This window comes from Octopus sinensis, linkage group LG5 (genome assembly GCF_006345805.1).
Source record: "Octopus sinensis linkage group LG5, ASM634580v1, whole genome shotgun sequence".
Taxonomy (NCBI): domain Eukaryota; kingdom Metazoa; phylum Mollusca; class Cephalopoda; order Octopoda; family Octopodidae; genus Octopus; species Octopus sinensis.
Window position 1 is genome coordinate 83,657,061 of NC_043001.1, and position 12,818 is coordinate 83,669,878.

The 12,818-nt window shown below is 40.1% G+C and overlaps 1 protein-coding gene across 4 annotated transcripts in view; it reads right to left on the bottom strand.

The window, feature by feature from the left end:
• Window positions 1-12,818, bottom strand: part of LOC115212317 (sulfate transporter) — a 295,950-nt gene that overhangs the window by 99,313 nt on the left and 183,819 nt on the right. Inside the window, exon 1 of one of the 4 annotated variants that reach the window (XM_036502785.1) lies at window positions 889-1,152. The exons of the other annotated variants lie outside the window; for them this stretch is intronic. The gene's annotated coding sequence lies outside the window, so the exon portion shown is untranslated. Of the gene's footprint in view, window positions 1-888; window positions 1,153-12,818 lie in introns of those variants that run through there. 4 annotated transcript variants of the gene reach the window in all.

The following is a 12,818-nucleotide window of genomic DNA, read 5'->3' on the forward strand; positions in this document are numbered from 1 at the left end:
CCATAACTTACTGAAGAATGGATAGTTGTTAAAGAAATTTTGAAGAAATACATTTTCGAGGATGTAGATTATATTGATAAAAATTGAGAAGAAATGTTGAAGAGTTTCAGATGTTTCTCCTTTCACTTCCGTCCTGATGTTTTTACCACCAAATTTCGTAACTTTTAACATTTTCATCCACCTTTTTTTATATTTTCTTCAGATTTATATGTTTGAAACATCAGCATAATTGTAATCTACATCCTCGAAAACGGATTTTAGCAAAATTTCACTTAAAAAAAAAACGCATTTGAAAAGATATTATGAAAAGCAAAAGTCGGGATTGGGGCACTAATCTGTAGATATGCCCTTAGAAATGTATATATTGATCGTAGTATGAAAAGGAGAGAGAGAGAGAGAGAGAGGAAATCAATAGGATGTAGTCAAGAGTAAAGCGAGAGAAGAAAGGTACAAGGCGAGAGAGAGAAGAAAGAGGAGGGGAGAGAGAGATGCAGTGATATAGTGATATAAAGAAGATAGTAGTAGTAGAGAGAACGATACACTACAACGAGGGTAGTAGTAATAGTAGTAGTCGTCGTAGCGAGAAAACGATAGTGATATAAACAGTAGTAGTAGTAGCAGCAGCGGCAACGAGGGAGAGAGAGAAAGAGAGACGTAGTGATACAGAGAAGGTAGTAGTAGTGGTGGTGGTAGTAGTAGAAAAGAGATAGATGGATAAAGACGTAGAGAGAGAGAGCGAGAAAAAGAGAAAGAAGAGACAGGAGTAAAATCGGGATAGAGAGAGGATAGTAGCAGTGCAGAGGGAAAGAAAGATAGAGAGAGGGAAGAATTCCCGAAAGAATGAGTAAAGAGAAACTAAGACTACAAAGAAAGGAAAGTAATCCTTACCAGCAGAAACATGGTGAAATGCTTTGCCACAGACTCAGGCAAAGTCTCAAGTTGTGGTTTCGTTATTATCCATGTTATGATATACCAACGGTTGAGCCAGACAGAGAAAGAAGCGCTGTATCTAAACTATATATATACGTAACTGATTATATGTATATATATATATATCTGTTTATAGACAGATATCAACTAAGTGTGTATATCAATACATCCATATATCGCTTGCAACTTTCAATACTACGACAACGCATGCCACACGTTACTCGCATGGCTTATCACGGAAATGAACGGAAACAGACGGAAATCTAACGAAAACTGTCGGAAAGAAATATGAAGAAAAAAAATAATAAATACTGTGTGTTTATTTATTGTTCATTTAATATTGATGAGGACAATGATGGTGATGATGATTGATGGAGGTGGGCGTAGCGAAGAAAGAGGAAGTGGAGGTTTTTTTTATGGTAATAGTCAGAGTGAAGGCTGAGAAGGTATGGTAGTGGTGTTAGGGTGGGGATAATGAAGACGGAGAATTTAGGAAAGATGGCAATGATAGCGGAGGAGAAGGCGATGGAAGTGAAGGAGGACAGGGATGAGGATGAAAGGAGAAAAAGATGATGGGTGTAGAAATAGCGTGTCTGGAGCGAAAGTATGATGGCGGTGGGGAGATTGACGGAATGAGGATAGATATGTGGAGAGAGAGAGGCAGCGATAACGGGATGAAGAGGAGATGGTGATGATGAAGATGGTGATGCCAAAAGTAAAGATGTTGGTGGAGCTGAGGAGTAAGGGTTTGTCAAATAAATGGCGCGCTCCAAGGTGAAAACGTGATGATGGTATGAGGTGGATATGTAGAAGGAATGGTAATAGTGACAAAAAGAAATGGGGGTGCAATAACGGAATGTGGGGTGGCATAAATGTTTTATTTTGCCCGAGGGAGAAGGGACGTGCCCATAGCCTTCTACGGCTATTGTTGAGGTGAAGACTAAGAGCAGTTAGACAAAATTATTCGAGGTGGATAAGGTTTATTCCAGCTCAGTTTCAACCCTTCAAGGTCAGTCTCTGATCCCGCCAGTCTTTTTCTCTCGCTTCCATGAAAGTGATGGAAACAGTTGTGAACGATCATTTTAACTGATCGTTTTGCATATCTTTTTTCCCCCCTCAGTGACCGTCAATATACAGATTTATTGGTGCAGCCAGATCAATGTCTGGGGACCAGACACTTATATGCCAAAACAATATTGTTGCTCTTGACATCATGAAAACCTTTGAACGTGGCCGGGACGAGGATCTCATAAGATGTCGGTTTATAAGATCCATTCGTTATTCGTTCTTGGGTTTGAAGTTTCAAACAGTTTACTTCATTACAGCAGAAGTTAATAGAGTTGTCCCGGATCCAAATTGTTATTGTTGCGTAGCACTAAGCCATCTTCGGTCAAATAGACGTTACATCAGTGGTTCTGAATCATATTTCTTTTTATCTATGAACCCCTTTGATTACTATTTAATTCTGGTAGATCCCCATAACCATTCGTTGTTTTAAAAACTAATTTTATAGATACTTCTTTCAAAATTTCTATTTTGCTATTCATTCGTCAACTTGTCTAAACTGAATTATGAACATGTTAGAGAAAGAGACCAAACTATCTCTTGCAAAACATTACTGTGGATCCCAATCTATTTTGCTAGCGCTGATCCTCCAAAATTTCATATGGACACCGGTTGAGAATGACTGCCATATAGCATGGACTATATCAGTCGGCAAATTGTACGAGTTCCACATATCTAGTGCTCCAGATTTACTACGCCCTCGCGTAGCTTGTGGACCGCTTTGTACACTCCGAGACGAAATAAGCACAAGAGCTGCTGTGTGATAGTACGGATAACTTTTATCCTCTACCTGTTTCATTCATAGAGCTGCGGTCACGTTGAGGCACTGCCTTGAAAGGGTTTTAGTCGAACATCACCTAGAATACTTACGGGGAGATAAACAAACCGATGCCGGTTGTTAAGCGGTGGAAGTACACACACACACACATAAATTCACAAACACACATACGCACACACAACAGGCTTTCGCAGTTTCCGTCTACCAAATTCACTCACATGGCTTTGGTCAGCCTGGGACAGTATCAGAAGATATCTGCCCGAGGTGCTGTGCGGTGGGACCGAACCCGAAACGACTTGGTTGCAAAACGAGCTTCTTAACCAAACAGCCACACTGCGATATGCTGTACTCTCTATAGTCCAATATATTTTCTGTATAACAGTTGTGCCTGTTTAATCCTGATTGAGAACAAACCTATGATCAAATATATTCCGGCTGTGCGCAACCCGTTGTTTTAAAGATATCTAGAACTGCATTATTTAATATTTTAACTTACATATTTGTAAGGTACGATTTGATTTGAGGGAGATTTTGCTGTTATTTGTAGCTTCGCAAGTAGAGGCTCTAAGTGGGACTCTAGCAGAAGACAATCTCAGTCAGAGAGTGACAGTTATGTTCGTCTGCACGTATTAGTGGTACGCAACCCAGCATGGTGATGAAAGCCGATAAAGTTATACATGCTGGAGCTGAGTATGTGTGGAAGAAGGAAAGTGTTGCGTCCTATCAAATTTGTTTGAAGCTGGATGAGAGCGGAGGCGCAATGGCCCAGTGGTTAGGGCAGCGGACTCGCAGTCGGAGGATCGCGGTTTCAATTCCTAGACCGGGCGTTGTGTGTGTGTTTATTGAGCAAAAACACCTAAAAGTTCCACGAGGCTCCAGCAAGGGGTGATGGCGACCTCTATTGTATTCTTTCGTCACAACTTTCTCTCACTCTCTCTTCCTGTTTCTTGAGTAACGCTGCGATAAACTGGCGTCCCGTCCACAAAAACCGGGAAACCAGGCCCATGAGTCTGGCTAGGCTTCAAAAGGGCGACGTTTATTGTTTTATATGGATGTGAGCGGTAAGCAGGGTTCGAGTGATCGGACGTGCTTCGAGCATGCGCCTATGTATTATGAAGGATAACTTCAGAAAGGGCATTTGCCTTATTGGCCAGGGTAAATGTAATTGTGTAGGATTTCTACGAGCAGCTTTCCCCATTTGTAGAATTTCTCTTTGAATAGTTCTTTTTTAAGTTCTACCTTTTTTTAAACTCACTTTTTATGCAATCCTACACTGTATCGTCCTGTACCGTCCTCGATATTTTTGCTATCCCTTGGGTTTAATAGGGAAAACTGGTGCTTCGGCAGTCTTGACATTCTGAGTTATCTTTGACCACTGTGTCCAATCCTTCATCCCCAGAATATCTACCCTCTGGAACCTCCTCGTGTCTTTCCTACAGGTGTTGAGCTGTAATAGGCTAAACGTAGCATTAACAGCATCAATATCACTAAGGTCGGATTGCCTGCAAGTATCACGAGTTCAGCCTCCTTCTTCTAGTCACAGAATATAAAACACATTCATTATTACGCACACAACACACTACAACAGGAAACGAGGATGTGGATGGGGGTCCTTACGTGGCCACTCGACATTACTCTTTTACTCTTTTACTTGTTTCAGTCATTTGACTGCGGCCATGCTGGAGCACCGCCTTTAGTCGAGCAAATCGACCCCGGGACTTATTCTTTGTAAGCCCAGTACTTATTCTATCGGTCTCTTTTGCCGAACCGCTAAGTGACGGTTAGAGGGACAAACACAGACACACAAACATATACATACACATACATATATATATACATATATACGACAGGCTTCTTTCAGTTTCCGTCTACCAAATCCACTCACAAGGCTTTGGTCGGCCCGAGGCTATAGCAGAAGACATTTACCCAAGATGCCACGCAGTGGGACTGAACCCAGAACCATGTGGCTGGTTAGCAAGCTACTTACCACACAGCCACTCCTGCGACATGCTAGAAATAACAGCTAAATCTCTCTCAACTACTAGTTACCGTCGTATAAAAAGTAAGATATATTGGGTAATGTACAATAGTTCTAGATACATTAAAACCCACTTGCTCCCGACCCGTCAAAAAAAAAAAAAATCGGGATAGTTAAAATTGGAATATATGCAGACATAATGTGTAACAACACTGTTTTACACACATTTTACAGCAGAGTTGCACTACTAGTTCTATAAACAGAAATACATTGAAAATAATCTCACTTAGCAGCACTAAGATTATCACATTTTATTACAAGGTTATTAATATGAAACATAACTACTGCCATGGGGCGCTCCATACGAATAATCGCTGCGCGGCAGCATGTCTTCAGTTGTATTGAACATGGCAAGTCTGAAACAATTGACCAGTGGATCGAACCCAACCACTGCAAGGAAATCCTAAATCTGGTGTGGCAACTTGCTAATTGAATGGAGTTTCGAAGTAATCCCCCTCCCCCCTCTCTGTCGATGTATATATATATATAATATATATATATATATATTATATATATATATATATATATATATATATATATGGAGAGTTTAGGAAAAAAAGACGAAGACAGGTAGTGTACAAAACAAACAGATGTATTAGTATAACGCTCAGGATAGAAAAAGTCTTTTACGTTTCGAGCCTACGCTCTTCTACAGAAAGGGACACAGAAAAAACAAAGAGAGAAAAAAATGTGTGTAGTGGCTAACGATATATATATATCGTGACGTATATTTGCCATTTCAATATGGCTACCCCTAAGGGTGGATGCTACTGTAGTTTTTAGCCCCAGGAGGACACACTCCTCCAGCTGGCCATAGACACACTTTCTGTGCCCTGTCAGTATTTGCAAAGGGAAGTCATCCTTCCCGTCTTCAACTTATGATACACACGGACTCGAGTTTCGAGGTATTGACCTCTCGTCAGCGTGTGACAATCATAGTTGTCGGCGAGAATTAGATTTCATATATATGTATGTATGTATGTATGTATGTATGTCCGATTATTTCTATGTCCCCGCGCATGAGACAACCTTAAGACATTTATTAGATGGCCGTTGACTCTCATTCATTCATTCATTCATACATACATACATACATACATACATACACACACACACACACACACACACACACACACACACACACACACATACATACATACATAGGTGCAAGTGCGGCTGTGTGGTAAGAAACTTGGTTCCAAAACACATGGTCCTGGGTTCAGTCCCACTGAGCGGTAACTTGGCATGTACCCGATCGCGCGGTTAAACCATTGGGAGTGAAGGATTCCTAGCCTTTGTTAGGGCATCCTTCTAGGAGAAGGTAACTCTGGTAACTGGGATAACTCCGACATAAAACCTGCGGCTCAGTGGTTACCGACGATGTTGACTTATTCTTCTTTTCGGATTATGGCTGCTGTTGCTTAGTGATAGAGATTGACTCAGTGCACAGCCTTTCCTCACTTTAAAAAAAATCTTCTTGCACAGGCATTGCACGATAACAACATTGATTAAGCTTCGTGCAATGGCCATACTCGATAACGAGGGGGCAGCCACCATGTATGTATGTATGTATGTATGTATGTATGTATGTATGTATGTATGTATGTATGTATGTATGTATGTGTGTGTGTGTGTGTGTGTGCGTATGTAGTGGCTTAGTAGTTAGGGAGTATTCAGCTCGCGATCGTAGGGTCGTAAGTTCGATTCCCGGCGGCGCGTTGTGTCCTTGAGCATGACACTTTATTTTACGCTGGCAAAACATTAGCAGTACCTGTATTGCAAAGAACCAACATTGTCAGATTCTGTGTCATGCGAATCTCCCCAAGAGCTACGTTAAGTGTCTTTGGGGTGCTCAGCACGTTAATTTCACGAGCAGGTTGTTCCGTTGATGGGACCAACTGGAACCCTTGTCACAACCAGTGGGGTGTCAGGGAATCTATCTATCTATATAACTACAAACGTGCTGTTGGGGATTTCCCCCCTTCTTTGGATGTTTCCTTTACCGATGAAGGGTGATGCTCGAAACGTCAAAAACACTTTCTTTTTACTGAACGTCAAACTAATACGTACCATGTACAGTCTTCTTCTTGTTTGCTATTTTCAATGTTCGTTTATTCCTTTTGACTATGTGTGTGTGTGTGTGAAGGCGCATGGCCTAGTAGTTAGGGTGTTGAACTTTGATCTAAATAAATGAAAAAAAAATGTTCCTTCTCGAGCCATGCCAGGCTCATAAGGGACGGTTTCCCGGTTTCAGTGGCGTAGAAATTCCCCACATGGACGGGACGCCGGTTCGTCGCAGGATTACTCATTTTTGCCAGCTGAGTGGACTGGAGCAACGTGAAATGAAGTGTTTTGCTCAAGAACACACCGCATCGCCCGGTCCAAGAATCGAAACCACAACCTTACGATCATGAGTTCAACACCCTAACCACTAAGCTACGCGCCTCCACACTATTGATCTAGCAGTCGTAATTTCAATTCCTAGACCGCGTGGTGTATTGTGTTCTTGAGCAAAATACTTCATCTTACGTTGTTCAGCGATCACTTCGACGCCTGACCTTCGAAACGTGGAGTAGATGAAACAAAGGCGACTGAAGAAGGGGAATTTTCCTTGTTTTGTATGTCCTGTACTCTATTTTTTCGTTGTTTAAGAAAAATGTCCATTCCCTTGGTTTTGTGTTTATGTTTTCGTTTCTCATTGTGTTCGACATTTTTTTGGTGTCCTGTACCCATATATGCATGTATATATTCATGTAGAGGTAGGTACGTACATATATGTGTGTATATATGCATATATTTTATTTATTTATTAATTTATATATATGTATACATATATATATATATGTGTGTGTGTGTGTGTGTGTGTGTGTGTGTGTGTGTGTGTCTGGAGGCGCAATGGCCCACTGGTTTGAGCAGCGGACTCGCGGTCGTAGGATCGTGGTTTCGATTCCCACGAGGCTCTGGCAGGGGGTGGTGATGATCCCTGCTGTACTCTTTCGCCACAACTTTCTCTCACTCTTTCTTCTGTTGGCCTGCTCGCTTAGCCAGCGGGGTGGCGTCATTTGAAGGCTAAACAATGCGAAGCGCATTGTGACCAGCGATGTGTAGCAACATCTGATAGCCCGGTCGATCATGGTGATATATATATATATATATATATATATATATATATATATATATATATATATATTATATAGATAGATAGATACCAAAAGAGGAACGCAGTAAAGTACGACACGCAACCAGAAGTGAATTCCATATTGTACTCCAGTATTCAGAGTAGTACCACGTTGGGCAAGACTTTGCCCCCCCCCCCCCCCCATCACCCATTTTAAAAACTTTCTTTTTTTTTTTTTCAACACAAATACGAATCTACCAAAAAACTGGCAAAAATCGACATTTCTAAATTAACACCCCCACCCCAATTTCCTTCATTTAAAACTTTCTTCAGAATTTTTTTTTTCTCAAAATATGCGGAAAAATATGGAGATTATGATTCTGAAAAAAAATTTCTAAAATTTTTGTAAAATATTTTTTAACAATTTTTTCTTTTCGAAATATGCAGAAAAAATACGGACATCAGGATTCGGACAAAAATTTCAAAACATTTCTGTACTTACGGCTAGGGTTTTATGGTTAGGGTTAGGGTTTTAGGGTTAGTATTGTGGAAAAAAGTCAAAATTGAAGAAGTTGCGAGGAAACGGGGGTGGGAATTTTTGACAATTTTTCGGAACCACCGTATCCGAAAACGGATTTTTGGCAAAAAAAAAGAAAATTTTTAATAAACAAATTTGTGAGAAATGGAGTGGAAGGGACGGGTGGAAGTCTTTCCATGGGCAACAACCTCAGGATAGGCTGTTGTGCGGAATATGAGCCAAAAAATAGAAGAAATAATAATAAAAACAAGAAAACTTATGAAGTATCTAAAGCTTTATGGTGGATAACCGTGTTTCAATAAAGTTGTGTTTGTGTGTGTATATGAAATGTGTTAGTGTTTGTCTTACGCAAGAGTAATTCGGGGTGGGAATACAACATTTCTGAAAAAGTGCCACGGACATCCGTGTGTAACAGCAAACGTGTAAGAATGTATAGTATATGATTTGCATGTGTTATTCTTTTATTATATTATGCATTTCAGCCATGTTACTGTAGTAATGCAGGCGCACCAGGTTTATATATATATCATTTATTTATTATTTAATTAAATGCGACGCAGAAAGTAATGGCGAACTTGTGCTGACTCTTTTGCCAAAACTTTCTCTAACTCTTTCCTCCTGCATCTTGCAGCTCACCTGCGACGGACCGGCGTCCCGTCTAGGTGGAGAACCTATACGCCAGGAAAACCGGGAAACCGGCCCTTATGAGCCAGGCGTGGCTCGAGAAGGAACGAATGATATATATGGTTTCCTTGGCGTATAGGTTCCCCACCTGGACGGGAAGCAGGTCCGTTGCAGGTGAGCTGCAAGATGCAAGAGGAAAGAGTGAGAGAAAGTTGTGGCGAAAAAGTCAGCAGAAGTTCGTCATTACCTTCTACCGGAGCAGCGTGGAGCTTAGGTCTTTTCGCTCATAAACACACACATCGTCCGGTCTGAGATTCGAACCCGCGATCCCTCGACCGCGAGTCCGCGCTGCTCTAACCACTTGGCCATGTGCCTCCACATACACACACACACACACACATATTGCTTCCTGGGAGTGACACAAGTTCAAAATATGCCCGGCCACTTATAATAAAGCACTCAAAGATAAGTTTGAATCTGCGTATGTATAGCAAAGCAAATAACAGAAAGTTTGAGTGAAGTTGACGCTAAAGAACGGAAATAAGTTATAGAATGTGTGTGCGTATATATGTATATATGTATGTATGAATGAATGTTTACGACACTCACACGAACGCATATACAACCCTCCACACACACACACACATATATATATACAGAGAGAGAGAGAGAGAGAGAGAAAGGGACAAACATACGCACCCATACACATGTTCACACACACATTCCCACTCCGTCTATGTACACATACCAACACACACACACACACACACGCACATCCATTCACACAGCCTTCAGACTGCCTCTCAGACACCCTTCAAGCTGCCCCTACTCACTATTGACCATCCCATCTACGCATACGTGCAAAAACACATACACACTATCACAACCACCCATATGCACACCTGCCACCATAGTTGCTGAGCTCTCACTACGACATTAACAAACACACACAGACCACTCACACAAACACATGTAAACAGTTGATACAACACACACACACACACAGAGTTACTGCTACACACACACACGGTATCACACACACATGCAACCACCATCACACGCACACACGCAGTTACTGCCATACGCACACACGCTACCATACACACACGCAATCACACACACATACCACCACATACACACAGATACCAACCATTCTTCACTCTCTTGTCTCAGAAAGCCCTTTCTTTTTGTTCAACTACTTCCGGTTATTTCATAAATGTAACTACACGTGGACTGTTGGCGATTCACCCCCTCTTTCTTCCTTTTCGTTTGGACTCTCCTATGTCTCCTGTTTCCGAAGAAGAGCTTGGCACGAAACGTAAAACAACCACTCTTTCTTTTCCCTCTGAGTGTCTCAGCCGGAATTTAAAAAAAAAAAATAGTGCAATGGGTGTAAAAAAAATGCGTAGGAAACGAATATGAAAACAAAAATGCGCGGAAAGCAACGGTGGGTGTGGGAAGAGGACATTGGAAAATTCACAAGATCCGAGTTTTCCTTCATAACTTTTAGGAAAATGGGTTTTTTTAATGAAATTTTATATAAATACTTTCCAAAAGGCATAGATTATAATTATAAAGAAATTTGTGGGGAAAATCTTTTCCGAAGGGGTGGGAAGAGGACTTCGGAAAATTCACAAGATCCGAGTTTTTTGCCCATAACTTTGAGGAAAATAAATATTTAAAAATGAAATTGTATATAAATACCTTTCAAACGACATGCATTATGGATGTCTAATGTGCCGTAAACCCCTTATTTTTTGTTCGGAAAAAAAAAGCGCGCGGGGTGGGGGGATTATTGGAAAATATTGTTTTTTTTTCGATGAATGAATTACGGTGCCATAAAACACTTTTTTCTTTTTGTCCGCAAAATGGGGGCAGCTTCTGTCTTTAAAATTTCGTGAAATTTTTACAAGTGCGCCTTTACCATAATTAGGAATCCGAAGAAACTTTTTCAAAAAATGCGTTTTTGGAGGTGAGGTGCGAAACTGCATTAGCCCCCCCCCCTATTTTACCCATATTTTAAGATAGCATTTTGCAGAAATACGTTTTCTAGAGTGTGGATTACATTTGACTGAAAATTCAAACAAGTTTGAAAAGAATAATTAGTGAAAATGCTGAAGTGATAAAAATTAGTGGTAACGAAATCTGGACAAGAGAGACAAAGGATGATACAAAATCCTTATAAAAGCTACGTCAGTGTTTGCGTGTGTATGAAACAAGTAAAAGTATAATATTAAAACAAAATATCTTTTATATACTTCTTAAAAATCACTGGATATATTGATTGCAGATTGTGGCATATTCGGTCACCGTAATTCATTCCGGTTCTTACCTCCCCACTTTTTTCCGAACAAAAATAAGGGTTTAGTGGCACATTAAGCATCTGTGATGCATGCCGTTTGAAAGGTATACATATACAATATCATTAAAAGATATCCATTTTCCCTAAAGTTGCGAGGAAAAAAATCGGATCTTGTGAATTTTCCAAAAGTCCTCTCCCCACCCACAAATTTCTCTATAACCGTAATGTATGCCGTTTGAAAGGTAGTTATATAAAATTTCATTAAAAAAAAAATCCATTTCCCTAACAGTTATGAGGAAAAAACTCGGATCTTGTGAATTTTCCGAAGTCCTCTCCCCACCCCATCGGGAAAAGATTTTCCCCATAAATTTCTTTATAATCATATTCTATGTCGTTTGAAAGGTATTCATATAAAATTTCACTAAAAAAGATCCCCATTTTCCGAGGGAAAAACTCGGATCATGTGAATTTTCCGAAGTCCTCTCCCCCAGCCCCGTTGCTTTCTATGCATTTTTGTTTTCATATTCGTCTTCTATACATTTTTTTTACACCCGTTGCACTATTTGTTTTATTTCATTTCCGGGAAATATTGTAAACATTAACCCGTCTCATTAAATCTTAGCATGCACTTCGTACCGTAAATCTTCGAGTATAATCCGCATTTTTCCCCAAAATTTAAAGGTCAAAATCCCTAGTGCATACTATATACGAGGTTAAAAATGAAAAATATTTTCTAAGCAATATCAGAGTCTCTATTTGCTGTCCGGCAATGTTTATTCAGACGCATTTTGTGATGTCGGGCGCAAAAATACCTTAAGCTAAGCCTGAAAGCAATGAAGTCATAAAATAATCACCCATAACTTGTTGTAAGCAACATTTATTAAAATAAAAAGTATTCAGAACACAGAATAACAACATGTAACAAAAACAATTTGAAAACATATTCACATTCCCATATAACAGTTAAGAACATCACCATTATTGTATTACGCATGCGCAGAAGTTTTTGTTCGACTAGGTGTTGCTGGCTTCATTACGCACGACTCAAGTTAGAGAAGGGGTGCGTCTTATACACAAGGTTTAGATTTTTCAGATGTACAACCCCCTAAAATTCCCCTGCGTATTATACTCGAGGATTTACGGTACTCGCGTTGTTTTTTTCCTCCTCTTTTTTTTTTTAAATTACGTTTTTGGATTTGGTTTGCAAGATTCTTTATGTGAATTCGTGTGTTGAAGCATATTCTGTTGTGTCTGGGAGAGTCATTCTTTTTTAATGCCTTATGATTTAACACACTCACCAGTAAAATTTCCACTTATTTACTTATTTATTTTCCTACAATTTTCGTTGCGTCTTGCAAACTTCTCAACAGTTGTTGACTCTGTCCGTTCGTTATTCAAGCTGCGCTCTTTTTGTTTGTTTGTGCG